The sequence below is a fragment of the Amblyomma maculatum genome, chromosome 6 (genome assembly GCF_055883805.1).
Source record: "Amblyomma maculatum isolate TAMU_Amacu chromosome 6, ASM5588380v1, whole genome shotgun sequence".
Lineage (NCBI taxonomy): Eukaryota > Metazoa > Arthropoda > Arachnida > Ixodida > Ixodidae > Amblyomma > Amblyomma maculatum.
This window is the reverse complement of record NC_139349.1, coordinates 34,107,800-34,122,051: the sequence shown is the minus strand read 5'-3', so window position 1 is coordinate 34,122,051 and position 14,252 is coordinate 34,107,800. Positions and strand designations below refer to the sequence as shown.

The following is a 14,252-nucleotide window of genomic DNA, read 5'->3' as shown; positions in this document are numbered from 1 at the left end:
TAAACCAACAGCATGGAGAATATGCTGAAAATTTCAATGGAATCAAATTCCGAGGTCGACCAAACTCCGAAAAACGGCATCCAAAATTACGCAAGCCCAGAAAAAGGGCAATATATAAATTGAAGGGAAAACGCTTGCTGGGAAAAAAAAGACGTATTTATACATCAAAATGACCACATGCAGAGAACCACATGACGACGTAGCCGACACGGTCGATCACCAACATAGGAAAATCAACCGCGCCTCGACTAAAATCAGTAGCACCCTAGAGGCTGAGAAGCTTTCGCTATCACCCTCACCCACCAGTGGGAAGATATTTCTGCACAATTTCTTATGAACTGTCAAGACGCTATGTAGAACGTATGGCAACGTCATTCGTATGGCAGCGTATGGCGTCATCCGCCTACTCAAGACGAGAAAAATTATTTTTTCGAGATGCTTCCTTACGTGGACACCAGATCATGACACTCGGCGAGAACCATTGGGCCGACCCCACACTTGAGCATCCGCCAAAGGGAACGAAGACACCGACGGGGTACTGGACACAGTCATTAGATGATACGGAGCCATCCTAGAACACCAAAGAACCATACTGAAGACGTACGCCCCTTCCATCCCCCCCCCCCTCCCCAAAACAATCTTAGCAAGGAGCAGCAGGTTTCCTCGAGACAGCGAGACAGCTGCAGACTAATACATAATCAAGTCTGAGCCTACTCACGAACACCCACCCTAGAAGGTATGAGAATGAATTTCCGCTACGCAATACCCAACACTTTACCATATAAGCCGGTAAAAATGCCCAGGTAACGCCATTACCTCTTTCTCTACCGCGGAAAAGCAGGAAATGCTTATAGGCTCCAGAAACTATTTGATTGCCGCCGGTTTCTCTGAGCGACAACACTCTGTATCGCTAGCTCAACCGCCACCCCACTCAGGTTTAAAATCACTCATGTATCACCGTCTGCTGAGAAAAAAGCACTATATGTCAAAACCTGAACTTAAGATGTACTGTCCTTCAAGTACGCTTGACTAACGACTATACTTACACTTCTAGATGGTTACACGACTTCCAGCATGCAGAAATTCTCGCTTGGTAGCACGGCAACAATTTTATTGCATCTTTCCGATATGATCTATAAGGAGCGATTCCGAAAGGTTTAAACACCGGAAAAACACCTGAGGAGTGTGAGGCTCCTAAATCCTGCTCACAACCGGAAGGGCATCTTAAGCTGATCAACAGAGCTTACAAAACGGCGAAGACCACTGCGGCCCAGGACTGAAGGTTTCACATTCGCCAGAGGAATAGGAGAATTCACACCTTAACGAGAATAAGGGTTCCCGCTCACCCACTCTACCCCAATTGCAGGGCACACCAGTTTTTCTAGCGTGCCACCATGCCGGTTGAATGCGAGTTTTCAATTAGCGTTGGCTGTGTTTCCCTCGGATCTGGCTAGAGTTGTTTCCATTTTAAATTTAGCATCAAAACCCCTCGCCCACTCCCCTTTTTTGTTTAGTTGCATCAATAGTAACTAATTTCGTTGACAGAATCTGACTCTGTGCAGTCGAACCCCTGCGTTCTCACTGTTCATGTGGCACATGGAGTTTATTGCACATAACGAAATAAACTTGAGCACAACAAGCAAATAAGAGAAATGAACTGCGTTTCCTTCGCTTCATACGGTCGTTTGCGCAGAACTCATATCGGCTGCGTCCTTAGTGAAAAGAAGCAGTTCATAAAGTACAGACCTAATAATAGCCCTTGTAGACATATATCATCGTTAAATACCTTTCTTGCGCGCATTTGCGAGTGATTTTAAATCCAACAGTAATGTTACTACGTTTACACAGCCGAGCGCCATGAATATACAATTTTTTTCTACCCATACCAAAAAATTTTTGGCTGTTTCTCTGAAAACGTTTTCATAGTAACTTTTTCGCATAATGTATAGCTTCGCGGTACCAATTAGCATATCACAATACTTTCTAGGCGGGTTTTTTTACTTTGCTAATAATAATAATAAGGAAAACGCAGAAAACTAGAAGGCCTGTCAGGTATGATCGGGATCAAATTCCATTAGAATATGCTGTGGAAGTGAGGAATCGATTTCAAGAATTAGATCTAGAAGACAGAGAGCCCGAAGAGATGTGGACTGATGTTCGTGATATAATACAAGAAGTTGCTACTAAGGTAGTTCCAAAGCAAAAGAAATGCAAAAAAGCAAACTGGTGATCTGAAGAGGCTTTGCAAATAGCTGAGGAAAGGAGGATGGCAAACGTTATGGGGGAAAGAGAAAGATACAAGGTTCTCAATGCGGATTTTCAGAAAATAGCAAGGAGAGATAAGCATGCCTTCCTGAACATACAGTGCCAAGCAGTTGAGGACAACAGCCAATTAAGGAACACAAGAGTTCTGTATAAGACAATCAAAGATATCAAAGGAAGCTTCTGTGCTAAGCTGGGCGTGATAAAGGACAAACGAGGCAAGGACCTCACTGAAGCCTCAGAGATAAAGAAGAGGTGGCAGGAATACACAGAACTGTACAAGAAGGACCCGAATGTGCAAACCCAACATAAGACGGTTGTGATTACTGATCTCGAGCCGAGCATCCTGAAGAGTGAAGTTGAATGGGCCTTAGCCGGCCTTGCTAAGAACAAAGCTAGCGGAATTGATGGCATTCCAGCTGAGTTGCTTCAAAACCTCAACCATGACGCTGTTAACATTCTGCATACATTATGTCAGAAGATTTGGACAACCCTGCAGTGGCCACAGGATTGGAAGAGGTCAGTTTACGTCCCCATTCCAAAGAAAGGCAGTGCCAAAGATTGTTCCAACTACCGCACGATCGCGCTTATTTCGCATGCTAGCAAGGTGATGTTGAAAATCCTCCAAGGTAGGCTGCAGCAGTATGTGGATCGGGAGCTTCCGGACGTGCAAGCTGGGTTTCGCAAGTGCAGAGGATCTAGAGACAAAATTGCTAACCTTCGCTGGATCATGGAAAAAGCAAGAGAGTTCCAGAAACCCATCTACTTCTGCTTTATTGATTATGCGAAAGCGTTTGACTGCGTAGATCACAGCAGATTGTGGCAAGCTCTCCAAGAGATGGGAGTTCCAATTCACCTCATCTGTCTCCTCAGGAACCTGTATGAAGGGCAAGAGGCCACAGTCAGAACTGGGCATGGTCTTACTCATTGGTTTCCGATCGAGCAAGAAGTAAGGCAAGGCTGCATACTGTCGCCCTGCCAATTTAACCTATATGCAGAGTGCATCATGAGGAAGGCCGGTCTGGACGAGTCTTCAGCTGGAGTGAAGATTGCTGGAAAACGTATCAACAACCTTAGATATGCGGATAATACCACTTTAATGGCAGAAAGTGAAGTGGAACTCAACAGACTTCTGATGCGCGTACAAGAAGAGAGTGAGAAGTTTGGGCTTAAACTGCACCTTAAAAAGACAGAGATCATGGCGTCTTGCCCTATCAAGTCCTGGAACATCAATGGACAAGAAGTAGAAGCTGTGGCAGATTTTCTGTTCTTGGGCTCCAAGATTACTTCGGAAGGAGACTGCAACCATGAAATTAGGAGACACCTGCTTCTGGGAAAGAGAGCAATGGTTAGCCTTGACCGCCTAGTAAAGAGCAGAGACATTAGTCTGCCAACCAAGATCCGTATAACTCGTGCTATGGTCTTTTCAGTTTTGATGTATGGATGCGAGAGTTGGACTGTGAAAAAGGCTGACCGCCGAAGAATTGACGCGTTTGAATTGTGGTGCTGGCGAAGACTCTTGAGAGTTCCTTGGACTGCCAGAAGATCAAAACAGTCGATATTGTCGATCATAAACCCTGACTGCTCATTGGAGGGTCAAATTCTAAAGTTAAAGCTCAGCTACTTTGGTCATCTGATGAGAAGAGAGGAGTCACTGGAGAAAGATTTGATGTTGGAAAAGGTTGAGGGTCGCCGGAGAAGGGGTAGGCAGCGAACGCGATGGTTAGATGGCATCCTCGAGGCACTGCAGATGAAGTTATGTGATGTTAGGAAGATAGTGAGAGACCGGAAAGCGTGGCGTGACATGGTCCATAGGGTCACGAACGACTGAACTGAACTGAACTGAATTTTATCACTTGTGCCGTTGCTTTTTCACGTCCACCATATTTAATTCTTGTCACAAAAGGGAAAACCTCTGAGGCAAAATCATGACCCGCATCAGTAGATTAAACCATTTATATCATTATATTTACGAAAGTATCGTACAATTTATGGCAGTTGCCTCACAACTATTTAAAAACAACCTCTATAGGTTTTCTATGCAAAGGTTGAGCTACTCTCAAGTATACACCCTCTCTTCTCTAAACTCATCCTTGTGAGAGGCGAGTCAATGTCAGAAAGAACTTTTTTCTCTGTATCGGAAGCTTAGACCATTTGTATCAATATGGCCACAAAGGAGTCACCGTATTCTACAGTCGTCTCGCAATTGTTTTCAAAAACAAAAACCCATCCATTAATTTTTTCTATAACAGTTTGACTATTCGCAACGAGCGCAGGCATTTTTTTAAAGCAAGTGTTTGCTACATGTTGAAAGCTTAGACCATTACTATCAACATGTACATATGAGTATCTCAAATAATCCTACAGCTTCCACAAAATTGAAAGGTGTCGTAGAATTCTAATACTTGGGACAAATATGCAACTTCTAAAGCGAATGCTGTTAACGGCCTGTTCCGCGAGATTGCTGTGATTTTTCCGTAGCCTCAGCGCGGAAGTGCAAGGAATTAAAAGAGTAAAATGAGCAAGACGACCACTGGCGAGAGGGGTAAGGTGCGACGGAATAAGGTGGTGATAGCGCTAGCTTAATACCCGCGTTACACGGGCGTTTTCAACGGCCGTTCAGTTGAGCGTTAGTTGAACGCCGTAACGGCCGTGGGAACGGAACGGTGGTGGCTGCGCTCACACGGCACTTTCCATGTTGCGTACACGGGCGCACTGTGTTTCTGCGCTCGCAGCACGGCAAGGTAATCTTGCCACAAGTTTATAAGTAAATGCGTCAGTGCCGCTGTCCAGGCAAAGTGGTTTTGCGCCGGAGCGCTCGCCTGCAGCGGAGACACGTTGCTTCTGGGGGCTGCCATCTTGCCTACTTCATGACGAAACGGACGGAAACGGCGGCGGAACGGAGACCTTCGTTGGTGTCAATCGCCGTTGGATTTCCAACGGCGCTCGCGCAGCCGTGTAACTCCGCCTAACGGCCGTTAAGGCCAACTGCCGTTCTCCTTAACGGCCGTTAACGTGCCCGTGTAACAGGGGTATAACCCTCTCTGCCTTTCTCCTCGCTATAGCAAGCGCAGCATTCAGCTCCAGGCGTGAGTGGAAGTGAGAGTTTTTATCTTTTTCTTCATGGCAGTGCATGGAACGTACCATTTAATCTGTCCCGCTAGAAACAATAAACCACGTCTTTTAGGTGCGCGCCTCGATTGGTAAATAGATACAATGATTGATCTTCAGATATCCAATCATGATCCGCTGTTCGTCCGTTTACTTAGCAGGGCAATGTCTGCAGCGGATCCAAGATTGTAACTCATTATCTGGTAAAGTTAATTAGCCTTCCTTTCCTAATCCAATTTCCCGAAGAACACGCAGTCTAATACAGCGTAAAGATCGTGTTTACCTGCTCGGTTACCCTTATTCAAACAGATTTTCTGATTTTCCTTTTGGCTTTCTCTTTCGTTATGAGCCTCTGTAGATTTGCTAGCTTATTTTCATTACCCTCTTCAACGCCCTAGGTATAAGGTGGGCCTGCGGTGGAATCGCGATAGTGATTATGAGAAATGGACAATGGACAATCGCTATACTGCCAACCTTCTCGAATACATAAGCGCAACTGGACTTCACTCCATCTTTTAACTTTCTATCTCCTGCATCCCATTCCCTCTTTCTCAACTTATGCCTTGTGGCAAACTCTTCGAAAAAAAAAAAGTATACAGTGCCTCAGTAAGTGCCGCTTCTTCAAATGAGTAACTTATTTCTTGTAACTTATGAAAGCTATCCTGGAAATCCAATTAATATATAACGAAAAAGTTTAGCATGACGGAGGGCTCTAGGCGATAAGAAGCAGTGCTGCTGAGAGTGCATGAGCTAGTCAGCAGCATCTTCCTATTGTTTTTCGTAAAAGGTAGTTACAGCTGGTCAATTTCTACTATACCTTTCGGTCATGGTGAATAACTATGAGAACAAACCAGTGTGCTTCCTTCCACATAGTCCGCTTTGGCTCTAGCTTGTTTACAAAGCACGTCATAAATGATGCACATATTCAGATGAGAGCGCAGCTTCCGTCCGCGAACATAGAAAAGTACTATCAACACTGCAGAGCCTTAATTCATTTCTTATTTACTTTGCGTGAGCGTTTATTGCCTCAATGCACGAGCACATCAGGCAATAAATAGTAAAAAAGAACACACAAATCTATTTCATTCCTACACCATGGAAACATCATATCTACACTACCCCCACCCCCTTCCTGATTTATTCGTGCTGTATTAGAGAGACTGTGCCGACTGGTCTTCAGATGACTAGAAGCAATGTCCTGGCAGGGGAAAAATAAAAACTATTTCGACAAACCTGTTATATTCGCAAAAATAAAATGGATGATTATACTATAAACAAGAACCCAGGGACTAAAACCAGTAACAAACATGGCACAACACATATACCGATCTCTGTCGTTGTATGGGCTTCGCGTACCGCAGCACTATGTTTCGCGACTGCAAAAGCAAAATCTCGCTCTGCTGTCTGCTTTAGCCTTTGAAGAACGTTGCTACCCTTCGTCATTCCTCGTTAAACGCATGTCTAGCGTAGGTACGTAATTTCCATCATATATTGACAAGGTAGCTTGGAGCGCACCCGCTTCGTAAATGTTTATGCTCGTCTGTCGATCGTGCGGCTCGTTAGAACCACAGCGCTCTCTTCTCTGTCTTCCATAAAAATAAAAAAGTGAGAAGTTTGTCAGAATACTCCGCTCTTTGTTTATGCCAGGAAATATCCATGCTCGAACACAGAATTTCCGCCAGTGGTTCTTTTTCTACAGACTACAGTGCTTTTGCTGGCTGTCGACCAGTTTCGATGTTATTCACGACCTTGCTTGCAGAACAGTTTCAAGCACACGCTGTTCCAACGCGCTTTGGGTGCTGCTCTGAGGCAGAGTCTTACTACAGCGACGTAAACGCTCAGAGTAAGCCTTCAATCTTGAGGCTGCTTCCAAGCAATGCGCCAGCTGTCTTAAATGGACCAGCTACAAAACTAGGTGTCGAACTACCACATTCGGGACATAGGAATTACAACGTTAATTTTTTTTCCTCTTGGTGGCGATTGTCAATTAATGTTTCTTTCTTCGCAATAAATGTTCCTTTCTTTACAAGATGTATAGTAACGGCTGCAGCCTTTTAGCAGGCTGTAGGTTAAGTGCGATGCAGCAATCTCGCTTTACGTAACTTTTATGATCATGTCTGAGCCCCTTCATGTTACTTCGCTCATTGGCATCTCATTTATTGCTTTGAAACTGCCATCGGGAGAGCTGCCCTTGGAATCTCAAACATGCTGCATATTCACACTGAAAGCGCCACTTTTTTTTTTCGTAGTTCATGCATTTTAGGCATGAAAAGCTTATAAAAAGAAAAAATGAGCTACTGTACCCAACTTTGCACGTGGGGTGAAGAGCGTCAGATTAATATATGTGCAAAACCGTGCACATAACTTCCAGCAATTGAGGAGTACCTACTATCACGTGACACGCAAGACAGGACGAGGACAGCTGCCTGTCTAACAGCGCAATATTATTGCTTTGTAATCGCCTTGAAGAACGCGAGAGCCAAAGTGCACCTCGAATGCTGTGCTTCTAAGCATTCTCAGCAACTCAGCCTGTCAGCAGCAGAAGCGGCGTTCATTGGAGAGTGAAGGAGATTTATACACCGCGGTGGCCTTTCAAGTGAATTATAGACTGATGTTTTTTTCGTGGATGCCAAGTTTCACACTGTGTGTTTATTTTACTTCAATGCCTTGCACGCACTTTGGAGAACGGCTCCAGAAATTCTTACGACGTGGCTGTTGCTGTTTCGTGCTGACATTTACCTGTGATTTGTTGGGCACATTACATCGCATCATTTCGCTTTTAGTGTAATACGTGCAAGAATCACGTAGTACTTTGAACATTGAAGTGAAATTCAGAACGGCATGCTCAGATCCGAAACCAACGAAACAGATTTAGGGTTTCTTCCACCGGACGCAAACATTTTCTCTTCTTGGCAGCACTACGTGTATGCATGTTCGAGGTCTGCACTGGAGCAGCCTGCGATGTACACTGTCATGCAAACATCTCCACTTCTCATTGAAAAGGGCGGCGTCCTTCTTTTCTTATTTTTTTCCTGGTAATTTTTGGAACACCTCAAAGCTCGAAGCGCTGGCGCAGTGCATTTGTATGAGGCCAGTGGTGCGAAATGATACGGTCCGCGTCTACCGGATGCTTGCACCTATCACACAAGACTTTGGTAATCTTGAAACAGCTGTTGTGTTGAAGAAAAGCTTCATTCGATGATTTGACCAGTGCTAAAATTTGCTGTACGCAAACTTCGCGGGCGCACGCGTTCGTTTATCACCCCGTTGACACCAAAGAGCGGCCGACACAGCTGCATGAAACGAAATCTGCCATCGCAGAACGAATGATACTGCATACCCTATGTCCCTACCGCCACGGCAAGCCGTACGTCAAAAGAATTTTCTTGTCTCTGTAGATACGCCTTCAGTCCTCGCCGACACCTGTGGGCGAGAAACGAAACGAAGTCCGGATTTCTGCTTTTATCAAACGATATAAACGTATCCCATGCTGACTTTCGTTTGTGCGCAGCAATTGGGGCACGGCTCATGGCTGAAAACGCGTTTTTGTGACCGTTTGTTGATTCTTTCAAATACTGCACGCGTAGGTTAGGCTCAATGAGCTTGCAACTCCATTTTCGATCATTTTCTTCTCTTGCGTTCGCATTAGCTTGCGGCATAACGTGAGTGAAAAGTGGGCGACCCAGCAATTAAAAATTTAAGCGATTCTGCAAGTCGGGTCTGACATTTTCTGTTAACGGTTATACTCGTTGCTGAGGTTCATCATGAACTTGCGCACCCACGCGCTGCCCCTCCTTTCAATTTGCATTGCAGTTAAAGCAAAAGCCGCTGTCGCCTGGGATGCATCTCCGTCTCCATAAAAACGAGCCTGAGTTCTGTGCTGTTTGCTTTTGCATCGTTTCTTACCTCACGCTCCCGTACAACTTCATTGAGGTGTAAAAAAAACTCGTTTCCGTCGAGTATGCATATCTGACACCGTTTTTATTACTTCATATAACAATCTGTGCGGTAACATCACCGCACTGAATGTGGCGTGCAAGAAATCACACCTAGGATGCTGCGATCGTCAAAGCAGGGACAGATTTAGTCGCCATTTGAAATAATAATGGTTAAATAAGCTACTATTGGAGAATCAACAGCGCGTCGTTGATATCTGGGTGAATCTTGAACTGTTACCGTGGGCTCACGACAAAAACATCTTGTTCTGACCCCACTAAACGCAGAAACTCACGCATTCACCCTACCAGCCATCAATGGTTTGGAATTGTATGCATGTTAAGCTGACATACAAAAAATAATGAATTAACCTGCCGTTAGAGATTAGGAAAAGAACTGAGTATAAGTGCCGCAGATGGCAGCGTCCATACCCTTGATTATTCAAGCGAGGCCGTCGTCTTTAACCAGTGCGACTCTTGATCGGTACAAATGATTTCTTCCACAAAAAAGCCTAAGGAAAATCTTCCTTGACAAGCTAGTACCGAAATGGTCGTGCACGACTCTTGTATGCATGTTGCTTGTAATATTCGTGTCGCCTGGCAGCTGATTGTTGATGCATCAAAAAAAAAAAGGAACGCCTTAAATCGTGGCCGATGCCCCACAGGTGCAAGCGTTCACGCGCACCTGGGAGAAAATGGAAAAGAGTTTCTGTTCCAGCCCCCTTTATAACTCGCCTTCATGATATATCCGGAAGGGTACGCTCATGGCAGAGAGAAAAAAAGAATATAGCGCGAATATAAGCCCACTCAACTTCCTTCGTCGCCTCCTTCGAAAGCATATTTGATAAATCAGCTTTCCTGTATGCGTTAGTGCATTTCAACTTATAGTTTATGAGGGATTCCTTATGTATTTTCAATAACAATTCACTTTGGCTTGACGCATTCCTGAAGCTCGCCTTGGGTTATTCAGTTGTTCCTTTAATTCAACGTTCTGTGACAATCCTTGACTGCTTTCTAATCCAGAGGTAGTTTTTAACCTAATACGTGCCCCTGAGATCTTACGAAGGCAAGATAACCGGTGGTATTTAAAGCTTACTGACTGCATTCCGATAGAAAGGAGCCATGGCAGAAGGCGACAGAAGCCCAAGTGAGCGAATGACATCTGTAAGTCTGAGAAAATTATGTGGCTGCAGCTTGCACAGGACCGAATTAGTTTCGGGAGTATGAGGGAAGCTTGTGCCGTGCAGTGCGTGTAGGGAGGCTGATGGCAAAGAGTCGACGTCACACCTGAAGAAAACCATCTAAGATGGGGGAAATAATGTCCCTTCGAATAACTTTTGCGCTTGTTTTTTTTTTTTCCTTTTACTAAGCACTCAGCGACAACTGGTTAGCTTAGTTCCGTTTGTTCTCGTAGCAAACGTTAATTCTTCGGCGTCATAAACAGTTTTATGTAAGTCATCAATTCATTGCCATCAGTTGGAGTGGAAACAAGCAAGGAACAAAATTTGAAGGATTGGATCACCGCTTAAAGCCGACCATAAAACATGCTCAAGTCACAGATTTCCCTTTCCGGTTGCCCCGGCAATCTTACATCTCAATATGCTATGACGGCAATGATAGAATGCATGGCGCACATTAAGCTAATTGAAATACTTCGCGTAATAGAAACTAACTACTCACGCTGTAAACGGACCCTTGATAATTGGCACATGTACCTCCAGATTGTCCCGACAGGCGGTGCTAGGGAAGTCACAGCCAGCACCGTGCTTTTGAGTTAAGCAGACAATCAAAAAAAGCATTTAAACTTAAAACAATAATATTTTTCTTTCTTAAACTCCGAACATTTTTCCCGTAGGTACCGCAGCTCAAGTATTAGTACCTGCCACTGTGCCGTCAAAAGTACTGCATTATGATCAAGTCTAGAGTAGTGAAGAACTGTATTGACTGAAGTTTACATTCAGACTCATGATGTCAGCCCAGAATACTTAAATGATGTGGAAATGGCTGCATTGCCAACCCAGTGACATTATCTTTCATCAGTATTCACAGCTTTAGCAGCATTATTTGAGTCTGTCCATGCTCAGTCGGAAAAATGTCATTTAGGGCCCAACATAAGGTAGCATGCTTGGTCTTAACGATATCGTTTCTGTAATGTATCATTTTTCTGTTGCGCGGGTTACTCTGCAGTGTTGTCACTTTAACAAAGGAAAGCCCCAAAAACAGGTACTGAAAATTTCAGTTTCTAAAACTTCATGACTGAATTGTGGTAAAGACAAAATTTTCAGCTCTGTTTCAACCTGGTGCGCCATTGTATGTACGTACTGATAAATGCAATATACGCTCAACATACCTTTCTGCAGAAGGTACTATCTTCTCGCGTTGAGCGTAAGCTGTTCTACGCTCTGATTGCATCAACTATTAACTTGTGAAGTGTTGGCCTGCAGAACCAAACGTCGAAATTATATACTACGCCACAAGACCGGCACTCCTCTTCACGCATCTTCGTCAGCCACAAAACTATTCCTGAAAATTGTACAGCGTTGAAATTTGTGAAGACCCGTTCTTTCCTTGATGCCCTTTTCCGCGCTTATCTCCTACTCATGGTTAACGCTTCTTTTCCGCTACACTGTGCCGAGGCAACTCGGCTGCACGATAAGGGTTCCCAATAGATTACGGGCGCCCATCGAGCTGACACGGGCGAGCCGAGCAAACGACGCTTGCTGGCGAGCTATATATGTGTGTTAGAAGCTCTGCTCGAAGAGATTAGCCACGCATAGGCAACTAAAGCCTTGCGAGGTCAGTTTGCAAGCTACGCGGCTTGCCAGTGAGGCGAGCTTGCGTGTTACGGAGCCGGGCTATCCATTAAGCCGCAGCTGCCCTCCTTGTCAGCGTGACTCGTTCGTTTCGTGATCGTTCGTCGCAGGTTTTCTTTTTTCCTTCAGTCTTATTGTCTATCGCCACTTGTTTTCTGTTACTCGTTCTTTCTGCCCCCTGGGAAGTTTCGCACTTGTCCGGTTTACTTTCATCTAGAGCTGAAACTACAAATCATGACTGACTACGCGTGCGTCAAAGATGCGCGGATGAATACTTTCGTTAGAGGTGCCTGTGGCTTTGGCCGCTGTATTTTACAGAGCTAGCTCTACTGGGTTCATTTGTGAGTTTCGTTTTATTCAATGCTATTCTTGAGCGTTCCATGCGTTCCACAAATGGCGTCCCGCACCCGTTCGCGGCATTTTTTTTTTTTTTTTCATCTGGCGCACTCTGCATCAAGCATCGAATGTATCGTCGTGCCCAGGCGCGAGAGCGCTATATCGCTGCAGCAAATCACGCCTCGTCTAAAACTGCAACTTACTCTCGCTCTGTGCAAAACACTATCGTCTTCGTCAAGTTCTCACTGTAACATACTCTCACACTGTGCACTGAACACCATCGTCTTCATAAAGTTTCATTTGCACTGCTGCTTCATTTAACCTAGGTAAATACGTCACGCACGTACGCAACCCCGCTGAAGACAAAGATCGCACCCATGCCAGACAGGCTTCCGCGACCATCGAACAACGACAAGCCAGACTGGCCCTTTTCCGAGAAGCCCATCAAGCGTGGAAGCGAACCAAGATCGAATCAACAGCAGCGACTACGACAGCGGCCAATGTCTAATACTCGGGAAACTTGGTTCAAGGTTAATTGAATCTTTGCAATTTTTATCAGAAGAGGCACTAATTAACTAAACATTGTCCGTCGTTGCTAAGGTGTTTTTTTTTTGTTCGTAGAGTTTTAAAATGCCGTTACCATTATCCATAAATTCACGATGGGAAAACTCAGTGGAGTCGTAAGCATCCCCGTCGTAATTCACCCCCGAACTCACTCACATTGTTATCGCTCTTGTTTTCAAAACCGCAGTTGTTATAAATTCATTTAATAGTGAGATGACTTCTAAACTATTTACGCTGCACATTTGTGAGGAAGAGACATTCCATTTCGCATACAATGCTGGATTTGCTTTTTTTTTTACGCAAACGCGAAATAGCTGCAAAAATGGGCAAGCTACATTTCTACCCTGTAGCAATAACGCGCAAGTTTCTTTATTTTTTTCACTCAAATGCACCATGAACTGCGTAAGAGATTACTAATTAAAAATAATGAAATTATTAGAGAAACTTAGCAGCGTTGGCGTTGCGATTCTGTGTTGTGAGTAGAAATCTAATTTTGCTTGTGGGCTGCCCCCCTAACAATCACACTAAAAATTATTTCGACTGGAATATTTCCGATAGTTGTCCCCTAAGTTTACTGAGAAATGGTTATATTTTTGATAGGTCGCAAGATTTCTTAAAGAATTCATTTTCATTATCGGATTCAAAATTTCGTTGTTATTTTGCCCAAACCGCATTTTAGCCAAGTATTTTACATAGCACTAAATTTCGTGGCACAATATTTTCGGTTCCGTAGCATTGATAAATTCATAAAAACTATATTCATATGTGTCGCAATGATTTTCAAAGGGCAAACTATTTGGAGATCTCTGGTTTAGCCTAAATTTAACATGCAGCTGTCAGTTCACAACCGTAAGCAAGTAGGTTTTTCAAAATAGAAGAAATTAAAATAATTCTTCGGTAAAATCGTTGCCATTGCTTTAAGTTCAATTTTTTTTTCAATGCACTCTCTGAGATGGAAAAACATTTTCACATAAAAAATACTAACCAACTATTAGCGAAGATTGCAGTTTTGCAACAGATCGAACACAAAAGCAAGTATTCTCTTCCGGGCAATAAGTGAATGTTGCTCACATTCTATACACCAAGGAAATTCACAAGAATGCTATAAGAACACACCTTGTACGATATCATTCAACAGTATGTATACAGAAACAGTATGACGTCTGCTTAGAGTCATTCTGAGAGTGTGTCTCTTTTCAGTCCTAAATTAAGGAGCCGTTATGCCCTACAT

At 44.0% G+C, this 14,252-nt stretch overlaps 1 protein-coding gene across 1 annotated transcript in view; it reads right to left on the bottom strand.

Moving 5' to 3' along the window:
* The window catches only part of LOC146185466 (CRISP/Allergen/PR-1-like), a 65,387-nt gene extending 53,517 nt beyond the window's left edge, over positions 1-11,870 (bottom strand). The window contains exon 1 of the mRNA XM_084605533.1: positions 11,659-11,870. The gene's annotated coding sequence lies outside the window, so the exon portion shown is untranslated. The remainder of the gene's footprint in view (positions 1-11,658) is intronic.
* Positions 11,871-14,252: the final 2,382 nt, after the last annotated feature.